Source organism: Hylobates moloch, unplaced genomic scaffold (assembly GCF_009828535.3).
Source record: "Hylobates moloch isolate HMO894 unplaced genomic scaffold, HMol_V3 SCAFFOLD_4, whole genome shotgun sequence".
NCBI classification, from domain to species: Eukaryota; Metazoa; Chordata; class Mammalia; order Primates; family Hylobatidae; genus Hylobates; species Hylobates moloch.
In genome coordinates, this window is record NW_026652279.1 from 100709774 (window position 1) to 100723310 (window position 13537).

General features: G+C 41.1%; 1 protein-coding gene across 4 annotated transcripts in view; it reads right to left on the bottom strand.

Moving 5' to 3' along the window:
• The window catches only part of EEF1AKMT1 (EEF1A lysine methyltransferase 1), a 46146-nt gene extending 36454 nt beyond the window's left edge, over positions 1-9692 (bottom strand). Inside the window, exon 1 of one of the 4 annotated variants that reach the window (XM_032150712.2) lies at positions 9652-9692. The gene's annotated coding sequence lies outside the window, so the exon portion shown is untranslated. Of the gene's footprint in view, positions 1-7190; positions 9135-9159; positions 9400-9651 lie in introns of those variants that run through there. The other 3 variants (XM_058437793.1, XM_058437792.1, XM_058437794.1) reach the window with 3 other exon arrangements.
• Positions 9693-13537: the final 3845 nt, after the last annotated feature.

Consider the following 13537-nt stretch of genomic DNA (forward strand, 5'->3'; position numbering starts at 1 on the left):
GTTTAGTGCTTTAAATTCCCTTTTAGCAACATCCCAGCAAATTTTTATCCTTTTTCACCCATTTTCATTCAGTTCAGTGTACTTTTAAATTTCTCTCTGGCCCATATATTTAGAAGTACACTGTTTAATTTCCAAGTGTTTAGAGATTTTCCTGTTAGGTTTTCTACCATGTATAATTTCAACACTTTTTAAAAATGCTGAAGTTTGTGTAATGGCCATGGATATGGTCTATGTTGGTGAAATATTCCATGAATACTTGAAAATAATGTGTATTTTGATGTTGTTGGGTGAAGGGTTATATAAATGTGAATAGATCCTTTTGGTTAATGGTGTTATTAAGTCCCCTGTATCCTTGCTGGTTTCCCATCTAGCAGTTCTATCGATTGCTGACAGGGAATTGAAGTACCCAGCTGTAATGGTGTATTTGTCCATTTCCTTTCAGTTCTATCAGTTTTTACTTCATGTTTCATGTAATTTAAATTGTTCTCATTTGGTGCATACATACTTAGAATTGTTGTTTGTTCTTGATGAATTCACTCTTTTTATCATTATGTAATTCTGTTGTTGTTGTTGTTCCTGGTGACTTCTTTACTCTCATAAGTCTGTTTTACCTGCTATCAATAAAAGCGCTCATGCTTTTAAAAAAAAGCTTCTATGGCATATATTTTCCCCTTCTTTTCACTTTCAACACACACACAGACACACACACACACACACCCTGCTAATTTTGAAGCGAGTTTCTTGTGGGCAGCGTGTAGTTTTCGTCTAAAAAAAAAAATCCTGGCCAGGCACAGTGGCTCACGCCTGTTATCCCAGCACTTTGGGAGGCTGAGGCGGGTGGATCACAAGGTCAGGAGTTCGAGAACAGCCTGGTCAACATAATGAAACCCCGTCTCTACTAAAAATACAAAAAAACTAGCCGGGCATGGTGGAGGGCACCTGTAATCCCAGCTACTCGGGAGGCTGAGGCAGGAAAATCGCTTGAACCCGGGAGGCAGAGGTTGCAGTGAGCGAGATCGTGCCATTGCACTCCAGCCCAGGCAACAATGCGAGACTCCAACTCGAAAATAAAATAAAAATAAAAATAAAAACTAAATCCTTACTGATAAGCTCCTTTATTGGTGCATTTGGACCTTTTACACTTAATGTTATTATTGATATATTGTGCTTAAGCCTGCTATTTCATTATTTGCTTTCTATTTCTTCCCTTGGGTTTTTTTTTTTTTTTTTTTTTGAGATGGAGTTTCACTCTTTCGCCCAGGCTGGAGTGCAGTGGTGCAATCTCAGCTCACTGCAACCTCCGCCTTCTAGTTTCGCATGATTCCCCTGCCTCAGCCTCCCCAGTAGCTGGGATTACAAGCGCCTGCTACCGCACCTGGCTAATTCTTGTATCTTTTAGTAGAGACGGAGTTCACCATGTTGGCCAGGCTGGTCTCGAACTCCTGACCTCGTGATCCGCCCACCTTGGCCTCCCAAAGTGCTGGGATTACAGGTGTGAGCCACCGCGCCCGGCCTCTTCCGTTGGTTTTAATTCTTGTTTCATTTTCTAGCTTTCATATATGTTTCTTGAATTTTTTTCTTTTTAGAATTCTTTTATACCAAAAGACAAATAGGCAAAACATTTCAACAGGCACTTTATAAAAGATGACATACAGATAATCAAAAATCATATGAAAAGGTGTTCAACCTTGTCATGAGGGAATGCAAATTATAATCATAATGAGATACCACACTATACACCTATCAGATTGACCGCAATTAAGGAGTCTAACATCAAGTAGGCATATAAATATATGAAAAGATGCTCAAAATAGAAATATGTAATAGAGGCTGGGCGTGGTGGCTCAAACCTGTAATCCCAGCACTTTGGGAGGCCAAGGTGGGCAGATCATGAGGTTAGGAGTTCAAGACCAGCCTGGCCAACATGGTGAAACCCCATCTCTACCAAAAATACAAAAAAATTAGCTGGGCATGTTGGCACTGCCTGTAATCTCAGCTATTTAGGAGGCTGAGGCAGGAGAATCACTTGAACCCAGGAGGTGGAGGTTGCAGTGAGCAGAGATCACAACACTGCACTCCAGCCTGGGTGACACAGTGAGACTCCAGCCCAAAAAAAAAAAAAAAAAAGAAAGAAAAGAAAAAAATATGTAAGAGAAAAAATTAAACTACACTGAAATGTCCAACCATTAGACAGTATATGTTGTATATTCCTACAGTATATTCACTACATAGCAGTGAAAACATTTTATGAATCTATTTCTTTCTCCATTGCTAGCTTACTAGCTGTGACTCTGTTATTTAAGAGGTTGCTTAAGAATTATAGTATATGGCCGGGTGCAGTGGCTCACATCTGTAATCCCAGCACTTTGGGAGGCCAAGGCAGGTGGATCACCTGAGGTCAGGAGTTTGAGACTAGCCTGACCAATATGGTGAAATCCTGTCTCAACTAAAAATACAAAAATTAGCCGGATGTGATGGCAGGTGCCTGTAGTCCCAGCTACTCAGGAGGCTGAGACAAGAGAATTGCTTGAACCCAGGAGGCAGAGGTTGTAGCGAGCCAAGATTGCACCACTGCACTCCAGGCTGGGTGACAGAGCAAGACTCCATCTCAAAAAAAAAAAAGAAAAAAGAAAAAAAAAACTTAGAATAGTATACATAAATCCATTTCTCTTCTCCAAACCTTTGTGTTATTGTTGTCATACATTTTACTTTTACATTTGTTATAAATGCCACACTACATTGTTAAAATAAAAACTCATATATATATATATTTAAATCCTTATTCTGTTGTATAGATATTTCCAGATGGTGGGCCAGGCGCGGTGGCTCACACCTGTAATCCCAGCACTTTGGGAGGCCGAGGCGGGCAGATCATGAGGTCAGGAGATCCAGACCATCCTGGCTGACACGGTGAAACCCTGTCTCCACTAAAAATACAAAAAATTAGCCAGGTGTTAGGCAGGCACCTGTAGTCCCAGCTACTCGGGAGGCTGAGGCAGGAGAATGGCATGAACCCGGGAGGCAGAGCTTGCAGTGAGCCTAGATCACGCCACTGCACTCCAGCCTGGGCGACAGAGCGAGATTCCGTCTCAAAAAAAAAAAAGAAAAAAGATATTTCCAGCTGGTGTCATTTTCCTTCTACTTGAATGACTTCGTTGAACATTCCTTGTAGTATAATTCTGCTGGTGATGCATTCTCTCAGCTTTTGTTTCTGATAAAGTCTGTTAAACTGTGGGTATAGAATTTGAGGTTGACAAGTTTTCTTTTGGTTCTTTAAAGATGGTCCTCCACTGTCTGTTCACTGTATTGTTTCCACACATAAAATCTGCTGTAATTCTTATTTTTCTTCATGTCTTTCTTTTCTAATGGTTTTTAAGGTTTTTCTCTTTATTACTGGTTTTGGGTACTTGATTATGATGTGCCTTGGTGTGGTTTTTTACACGTTTCTTATACTTTGTGTTTACTGAGCTTCTTGGATCTGTGGGTTTATAGTTTTTCACCAAATTTGGAAAAACTCTGACCATTATTCCCAAGTAATCTTCTGCTGCCCTTCTCTTTCAGGGACTCCAATTATACATATATTTAGTAGCTTCATATTGTACCACAACTCTCTGATGCTTTCTTCATTTTAAACTTCTTTCTCTTTGTATTTCATTTGTGATAGCTATTTCTAGTGTTCAAGTTTACTAATCTTCTATTCTTCTATGTCTAATCTATTAATCTCATACAGTGTAATTTTCACCCCAGACATTTCATCTCAGACCTACCTCCAAAAGTTACATGAGTCTTTATTTGCATATTTCCAGTTCACATGTTCAATTTTCCTCTAGCTTTTTGAAAGTACAGGATATAAATTTATTTTAGCATCCTTTTCCACTACTTCTAACATATATCTATTCTGGGTCAGTTTCAGTGGACTGATTTTCCCATTACGGATTGTATTTTCTTGCTTTTTCACATGTCTGATAGTTTTTTTTATTGAATGCCAGACATTGTAGATTTTAACTTGTATGCTGTATATTTCTGTATTCCTATATAAGTATTCCTGAAACACAGGTTACTTGGAAACAATTTGATCTTTTCAGGTCTCATTTTTAAGACTGTTAGATAAGAGCAGAGCAGCACTTAGTCTAGACTGATTACACCCCACTACAGAGGCAAAACCCTTTGAAGTACTCTATCCAATGCCCCATAAATTATGAGGTTTTCCAGTCCAGCTGGTAGAAAGACACTATTCTTGGTCTTGAATGAGTCAGGTATTGCTCCTTCAAATCTTTTCAGATGTTTATTTCCCTATCTTCCAGTAGTTTCTCAAGGAGGTCCCTCTGCAGATACCTGGAGTTCTTTCTCTATTCTCTCTGGTACTCAGCCTTCCACTCTGGCCATCTTGGCCTACCCAGATTCTCAGCTATTGTTAGTGTATTTTATGTGTGGCCCAAGACAATTCTTCTTCCAATGTGGCCCAGGGAAGCCAAAAGATTGGACACCTCAATCTTTTGAAGGGTCTACTGGAAGGCTTAGATGGTAAATAGTGGTTAATTTCAGCGAATTTCAGCTCTCTGATCAGCAGCAGCTACCCATTCTCACCCTCCAGCCCCTTGACAAGCAGCTATGCATGCATTCTTGTTTTGGGTTAAGTCTTAATTTGTAAAGGTGACAGAGAGGACATGGAGAGATCAATGCCACTGAAAAGAAAGTTTAATGTTACAATTCTCCCCAGAAATGAGGGTCATGGCATGCCACAGGGGGCCACATGAAACTCTGTCACAAGCAGAGACCACAAAGCAGAGAGAGGACCTGAGACTATGCCTTTATTAATAAGTCAGTGGGATGGATCTAGGTGGGGACGTCCCCTGTTGGGCATAAAGCAAAAACAGACCTTCTATGGTTGTCACTGGGAAGTCTGTGATAAGAGTTTTCTGCACCCACAAGAGAGGGCTCAAAAGGATGATGTAAACAACTTTAGCCTTTAGTTTGTCCCTGTAATTAATATATGTCAAATAGGCAAACACAAAATCTAAGTAAACACAGAATAGTTCCAGGAGCAGCTTGGCTATGCACACATTCAGGAAACACCTTGCATAAAACTTACAGGAACCACTTGTCTTTCAAACATTGGAATATTCTGTTCTGACTCCCTTTGCTGCTTCTGATAAGAAAGCCAAAGACACAGGTGGCAGCCATTGTTGCAAGCCCCTCTCCCTCTGGCTAAAGTGACTTCCAGCAGATTTAAAGGGCCAGCACCTTTCCCCCATGCTTGTACTTTTCTCTTTTACCCCTTCAGGAAGCCAGATATCTAAGGACTCAGACATTCAAACACAACTGCATATACAGGGGAATTTAGAAAGTCATTACACATGCCCAGCAAAAGGCATGGGCTCAAAAAATACCTGAGAAGATCTTTTTACAACTCGTGCTGATCCCCAGCAAAAGATAGCCTAAAAAACCCAAAAAAATAACAAAAATCCAGCAAAATCTGGTGAAGGGAGACAATATGGCTTCCAGAGTTATCACATTATTATTCAAATGCCTTATTTTTCAACATAAAAATTACAAGGCACACAAAGAAACAGGAAAGTACAGCCCATCCAAAGGAAAAAAATAAATCAAGAGGAACCATCCCTGAGAAAGACTAGATGGTGGGCCTCATAGACAAAGACTTTAAAATAACTACCTTAAAGATTCTCAGAAAACTAAAGAAAGGTGTAGAGAAAGTGAGGAAAATGACATATGAACAAAATGGAAATATAAATAAAGAGACAGAAAACATAACAGGAGACTAAGTAGAAATTCTGGAGCTGAAAAGTACAATAATGAAATGAAAAACTCACTAGAGGAATTAAAAGCAGTTTTGAGCAGGCAGAAGAGAATCAGCAAGCATGAATATAGGAAAATGAAATATATACATACAATGGAATATGATTCCCTTGGAAAAGAAGGAAATTCTGATATATGCTACAATGTGCATAAGCCTTCAGGACATTATGCTAAGTGAAATAAGCCAGCCATTTAAAAAAATACTGCATAACTCCATTTATATGAAGTATCTAGAGTAGTCAAAATCGGAGAGGCAGAAAGTAGAATTGTGGTTGCTAGGGGCTGGGGAGAGGGGAGAATAGGGTTTAATGGGTGTACTGTTCAGTTTTATAAGATGAAAAGTGATGGATTATCTACTTTTAAGGTTTTTATACTTAGAACTAAAAATAATTTCAGTCAACTCGGGGTTATCTGTAGAAGTCCCACCAAAGAATGGTACGAATGCTTGAAATGAATAGTTCTAGTTTACTGCAATGAGCACAAAAACACATTTTCAGGAAAGCATACCAGGACCCAACACGCTGGAAAATTTCCAAGTAGAAATTCCAAAGATTAGCTTGTGTGCATGTTGAACTGAGAAAACATGGCAAAATGATCTGCAAACAACTAAAAGGTTTCAATTTGGTATTTCAGAATTGTGAGTTATTTTCATTCAGGAAAAAAATCACGGAACTAGTAAAAGCCAATATTGCCTGGCAAAATGGAAGAGTACAACCACAATACTGCCTAGAACTGAAAGAAAAATAAAAGTGTGTTTGTGTGTGTATATGAGTGTGTCCATATACATATGCAGACACATACATATACACATATGCATATATATTTATCCTTGACATAGAAATTTTTTTTTTTTTTTGAGACAGGGTTTCACTCTGTTGCCCAGGCTGGAGTGCGGTGGTGCAACTGTGGCTCCCTGCAGCCTCAAATTCCCCAGCTCAAGCAATTATCCCACCTCAGCCTCCTGAGTAGCTGAGACTACAGGTGCACACCACCATGCCCAGCTAATTTTTGTAGAGACGGGGGGTCTCATCATGTTGCGCGGGCTGGTCCTGAACTCCTCGATTCAAGTGATCCACCCACCTTGTTGTCCCAAAGTGCTAAGATTACAAACATGAGCCATTATGCCCAGCCAATTCCATTTTTATTAGTATTTTCCACAGCTGCATCACTGAAGGAGGGCTTTTAAATAACAGCCTATAACTTGTTAATCACTTAGAAATAAAACATGAAAACCAAAAGGGAACCCGCTGACTTTAAGTGCAAAACAAGGAATTCCAAAGAGCAATTTAATTGTTGACTTTCATAGCTGTAAAAGGCAATTAAGTACCAATCTATATAAGAATTTGATCCCAAAATAAAAGGATAAAGTGTACCAAATCCATTCCTTCGATAATCATTTTCTACCCTGTAGAAAGCACTGTTCTTGGTGATGAGTCTCAAAGTCCTTATTCTCTTGGAGCTTACATTCTAGAGAGGAAAAGACAGACTAAAACAATACATACGAAATAAATGTTAGATGACAATAAGATTAACGGAGGAACACATGGAGAGCATAGGGGGCTGCAATTTTAGGAATCGTAGAAGTTTCCTACATAGTTAAAGTGAGTTCAAAAGTGCATCACCTCTTCTAATGAGGAAAACTGAAATCTGTTAGCAAGATAAACATCAAAGATTAAATGAAATGGCAGGGAGCGGTGGCTCACGCCTGTAATCCAAGCACTTTGGGAGACCGAGGCGGGCAGGTCACCTGAAGTAAAGAATTCGGGATCAGCCTGGCCAACATGGTGAAACCCCGTCTCTACTAAAAATACAAAAATTAGCCAGGTGTGGTGGCAGGCGCCTATAGTGCCAGCTACTCAGGAGGCTGAGGCAGGAGAATCGCTTGAACCCTGGAGATGGAGGTTGCAGTCAGCAGAGATCTCGCCATTGCACTCCAGCCTGAATGACAAGAGTGAGACTACATTTCAAAAAAAAAAAAAAAAATTAAATTAAATGAACCTATTTTTAACTATTTTTAAATCACTATTTTATCATATCTTTATTATTTTTAAAATTTCTAAGGGGGTTTATGAGATTTTTCAAATCCAAAAGAGCTGGGAAGTACTGTGTTATATTGTTATTATTTTTAAATTTTTTCTGGCTACTCTGGGCACACTATGGGTGGCCCTGCCCTACAGGTGGCAGTAAAAAAAATTTTTGTTTCTTTAGATTTTAAAATTTGTACCTATGGATTATATTGAAATTATATTATTATTAAACTGACCTTGGACCTTATGTGGCTCAGACTCTAAATCAGCAGTTCTCACAAAACGAGGAGCCCTTTTGTCACTAAGGGGAACATCTGGCAATGCCTAGAGACATTTTTGGTTGCCATAAATGGGAAGGAGGGTGCTACTGGCATCAGGTGGGTAGAGGCTGCTGAACCTAAAATTCACAGGACAGCTCTCCACATTAAAGAAGTATCCCGTCCTACAGGCTGCAGTTGATAAATTCTAGGTTAGGCAGACACACGGTAAGGTGGAGTCCCTCTATAGAGAAGCACCATTCACGCCATGGGATCAGAGTGGAGGGCCTGAGTGGGGAGAGGAGTGAAAGAGCAGGTGGAGCTTCAACTCGGCCTGAGGAAAGGTAAGGATGAAGAGTGAAGATTTCAGAAGGATGGAACAGCATGAGCAAAGGGGCAGACACGCTGGCTTCTCAGGGGCTGTGGTTAGTCTCTTTTTGTATAAAATTACTCAATTTCCATGTTATCAAATTTACTTAGGGCAAAACCACCATAGTGTAATTTCAACATTCATTCTTGTGTGAAATTAGGTTAAGACAGTGTGATCCAGAGGAAAGAGCATTAACCTAGGAGCCATCCCAGACTCCAGCAAACCCCAGGATAGCAAACCTCCCTCTATGAATGGGTAAGGCCTAGATATTCTCCAAATACTTTTTATAAATTGCTGTATGATTCAACCCTTAATCCAATTTACGTCCAGAAAAGGGCCAAAGGTTTTCATTCTCTTTTCATCTGAGTCCCCCTGCCTCAAACAGTTCCTTCCTTCTTGCTTTCCAGAATTCTATTTATCCTGTTTTTAAATTAACTTTAAAAAGGAGGTAAAGCTTACAGTGAAATGCAGGTCGTACGTGTGCAGTGCGACGTTGTGATGTACGCCCCATGTAACCACAACCCCTATCAGGAAGGCCTTCCTGTCTGATACGTGGCTCCCTCCCGGTAGGGACCCGCGATCGTCCCAGCACTTCTGCACCTCCGAAGCTACTGCCCGTTTCGCAGTAAAGCCGCCCGCGTCCTAGTCTATTCCACCTCGCAGCCCCCGCACCCTGCAGGGGACCTGCCTCAGAAGCCCCAGCGACAGGCGCCGCGGGTGCCCGCCCTCCAGGAGCGGACAGTCAGGCCTGACCCGGCATTTCGCAAACTCCATCAGCGAACTTCTGAGGGCAAAGATGAAAAGGACAGCAGGCCGAGTCCTAGTTCTACTCGAAGGGAAGGGAGGCCTCCACGCGCTGCCGTAGCCTGGGGGTTAATGTCCCCGTCAGCACTAAGGCTGCCTAAGGCCCGGGAGCCAACGTGCGCGGCGCAGGACGCGGCCCCTTCCGGCGACCGGGACACGAGGCCCAACAGCGCCTAACCAGCAACCAGGATCCACTCTCAGGCCGGCGCCAGCTCCTTCCCTCAGGCATCCGCCAGCCACTGCTAATTAAACTCTTCCACCACTACCACCTTGGAAAAACGGTGAGAAACAAACACAGAAAAGACACCTAACCCAGTCCAAAACCCCTCGGCGGCGCGCAGCCAACCCTACCGCTGCGCCCGAACCCGCCACTCACCAGCCGCGCGTGCGCAGTCGCCCAGACTCGCAGTGAGCAGTGGGAGTGGCTGGCCAGTCTCGCTCGCGCAGGCGCAGGCCCTCCCGCCCAGGCCCTTGCGCAAGGCAGGCCATCTCCCGGCAGCTTCTCAATCCCGCGTTTACAACCCCGAGGGCCGTCTCCAGCCTGCAGTCGTTCCTTCACCTGTCTCATCAGCTGCCCCCAAGAATGGTGGCAAAAAAAAAAAAAAAAAAAAAAATTAAGGCCCTGGCAGGGCGCGGTGGCTCACGCCTGTAATCCCAACACTTTGGGAGGCCGAGGCGGGCGGATCACCTGAGGTCAGGGGTTCGAGACCAGCCTTACCAACATGGTGAAACCTCGTCTCAACTAAAAAATACAAAAATTAGCTGGGCGTGGTGGCATGCGCCTGTAACCCCAGCTACCCAGGAGGCTGAGGCAGGAGACTCGCTGGAACCCGGGAGGCAGAGGCTACAGTGAGCAGAGATCGCACCACAGCTACTCCAGCCTGGGCGACAGAGCAAGACAACATAAAAATAAAAAAAAAAAGAAAAAGATCCTAATTAAAATTAAACCCACTATTTTGCAGAGTCACGTAGATTTTCAAAGTCAAGGGTTCATTGGTCGATTGCCTGCTTAGTCTTTTTAAATCAAATTGTTGACTTTAAATGTTGACGTGAAATTGAGGCTTTGGCAAAATTGACAGCATTGGCGGTGGCGGGGGGGGATCCTTTAACACTCGTTAGTCTTTCAGAGTCTTCAGTTTTGAATGCGTTGGTCAATATATGTATTTAGACATCTAGCGCCGTAAGTATGTATGATTTTTGTCAACACCTTAATTATCTGGCACATACACTGATTATTAAAAGGTTCCCTTACGTTTTAGCAGTTACCAAATTATAAGTGATACAAAGTATTTGTTTCCAATTCCCCAAGAAATCAATCTATATTATGCTCCTACCCTCCCTTTCCTCCATTTTCTTTACCAATTTCATGATCTTGCTAAATTTTATATATTCTGCTGAGCAATGTGAAAATCCTTTCTGGTATAAGGTAAGGATATGAACTGTTCAGCTGGAAAATGATACTATTCAGTAAGTAGTTAATGAAACAGTAGGTTTATAACATTGGGTGTACTATAATTTCTATTTTAAGAACTGTTTCCAGTTTATAATAACCCATGCTACATTTTGACTTTGTTTTGAACTCATGACAGGTCTATTAACCAAATATTTCAAGATCAGGTGTATTCTGGAAAAGGAACAAGAAGAAAATATATTTAAAAAACTAAAAGAAATTTAACACAAACTGAGAAACAATAACCAACTTTTATGAGTGCATTTTTTATGGAGGTGGTGTTCAATAAACAAGACTGCCCTCGCTTATAACTACTTTAACAGAAGTTTACATTCAGTCAAATTGAGTCTGAAACGGTAGATCATTTTCTTTCAAAGCTGACATTGCTTTAATAGCATGTAAGACATGTTATCTTCATGTATTTTACTATATACTGTTTTTACTATTAAAGTGACCACAGATGTCAGAGTTTTTTATACCTTCACTAGACCCGATTGCTCAGACAGCATGACAGTAATACAGTAAGATTAATATTTTCCTGGTGAAACCTATGCACTGTAATTTAATGGGTTTTGCAGATCATAAACATGTAAAATATCAAAGGAGTACTCATTCTCATTAAAGGGGAAATTACTTGTCCAGTTAAATTGGACATGAAGGATGTCTTCAATTTCAATTCAGGAATTATTCCTTTTGTGTATTCACCAATGATTTCTGTTCATCTTGCTTCTCTTCAGAAATGGTGTAAAAAAGAAAGTAAACCAGACTTGGGGCCAGGTGCAGGACTCACGCCAGTACTTTGGGAGGCCAAGGTGGGCAGATCACCTGAGGTCAGGAGTTTGAGACCAGCCTGGTCAACATGGCAAAACTTCATCTCTACTAAAAATACAAAAATTAGCCCGGTGTGGTGGCACACGCCTGTATTCCCAGCTACTTGGGAGGCTGAGGCAGGAGAATCGCTTACACCCAGGAGGTGGAGGTTGCAGTGAGTCAAGATCACGCCATTGCACTCCAGCCTGGGTGACAAAGGGAGTCTCTGTCTCAAAAACAAACAAACAAACAAAAAACCACACTAGACTCAGTTTTTCTTAAAACAACAACAAACAAATTACCTGTAATTACAAAAACAGATCAAGGTGTTTGTTTTTCTTCCATTGAGTGCTTTATCACAGAGTTATTCGAATTATCCTAAGCATGTTGCAAAGGATATTCCTTAGATTTCTAGTCCTGTAAGGTACTTTGAGAAAAGACTGTATAAAGTAAAATGAGGAAAATCTGATTAAACTCTTCTTCTGAGTTTCACCATAGGCATTAATGTATTAAAGCCTTCAACTTAATGCACTAAAGAAACCTGTTTTATTTATCAAAACGTATTTAACAACAATTATTTTAAAAAATTACTAATGGTAATCACCGTTAGGTTTTTTTTTTTTTTGTGACGGAGTCTTGCTGTCGCCCAGGCTGGAGTGCAGTGGCACGATCTCAGCTCACTGCAAGCTCCGCCTCCTGGGTTCACGCCATTTTCCTGCCTCAGCCTCCCCGAGTAGCTGGGACCACAGGCACCCGCCACCACGCCCAGCTAATTTTTAGTATTTTTAGTAGAGACGGGTTTTCACCGTGTTAGCTAGGATGGTCTCGATCTCCTGACCTCATGATCCGCCCGCCTCGGCCTCCCAAAGTACTGGGATTAACAGGCGTGAGCCACCGCGCCAGCCAGGATTTTTTCATTGTTGTAGAAATAATAGGTGCATATTCAGCAGAAAACAAAATCCTTGTTGCTATGGTAAATGAATAGCTCCCTTGCAAAATTCAATTGTTGCCAATGTGCCAGTATGAAGAGGTGGGACCTTTAAGAGGTGATTAAGCCAAGAGAGTTCCTCCCTAATGAATAAAATTAGGTCCCATTACAAAGGGGCTTGAAGGAGGGAGTTGATTCTCTCTTGCCAGCATCTGGTGATGGCTTTCTTGCCTCTTCCACATGATGGAAGTCAAAGGGCAGCCTCCACAAATGAAAGAAATGTTTCTGTTCTTCAGTCTCAGGTATTCTAACAGCACAAACAGAGTAAGATAGTTGAATTAAACAGAACAGACTAAGATAGTTGACATAAATAGATCCATTTTCTCATTAAAAAAAAACAGATACAGTAAATAATATGGTGAATTCTACCCCAACATCCCTAGGGTGGCTGTGGTTGGGGCTATGATGTAGTATCAATATGAAGATATTGCAGCATGTATTTAAAAGCAATTGACTATTGGTATCAGACTTAGTGTTAGGATACATTTGTCTAATGAAATGAAATGTGTTTTCAGAAATAATCTTTAAGTACAATGGAATTTATTGAGCATCTACTATTATATTTCATCCATCACTTTTAAATTTTTTCTTTGGGAGGAGCACTTATAAGCTCATGATATGGATAACAGACCTGTGGAAATTAATGTAAGCCCTAAGTAGCTTAGTTAGAAATTGAATCTAGGTCTGCCTCTACCCTGCAGTCTACCAGTTCAAGTAGCTTTACCAGGTCAGTCCTTAGAAATAACCGTAACATCCAGGGCAGTGCAGTTATAAACAGGTGCACAAATAAGAAGTTCCACTACTCAATACATCTTGGGCTTTCTTAAAGGAGTATTTGAAGCCTAATTAGGCAGAAATGAACATTATCAAAACAAGAACAAAACTGCTCACTACTATGGGAATAAAAATGTTTAGCAGATCCTATTTGCTTTTGTTCATTCATCATCTCTGGGAAACATCAATGACTTACCTCAGTTCACTCTCATGCTATATATTAAAAATAATTTACAGGGA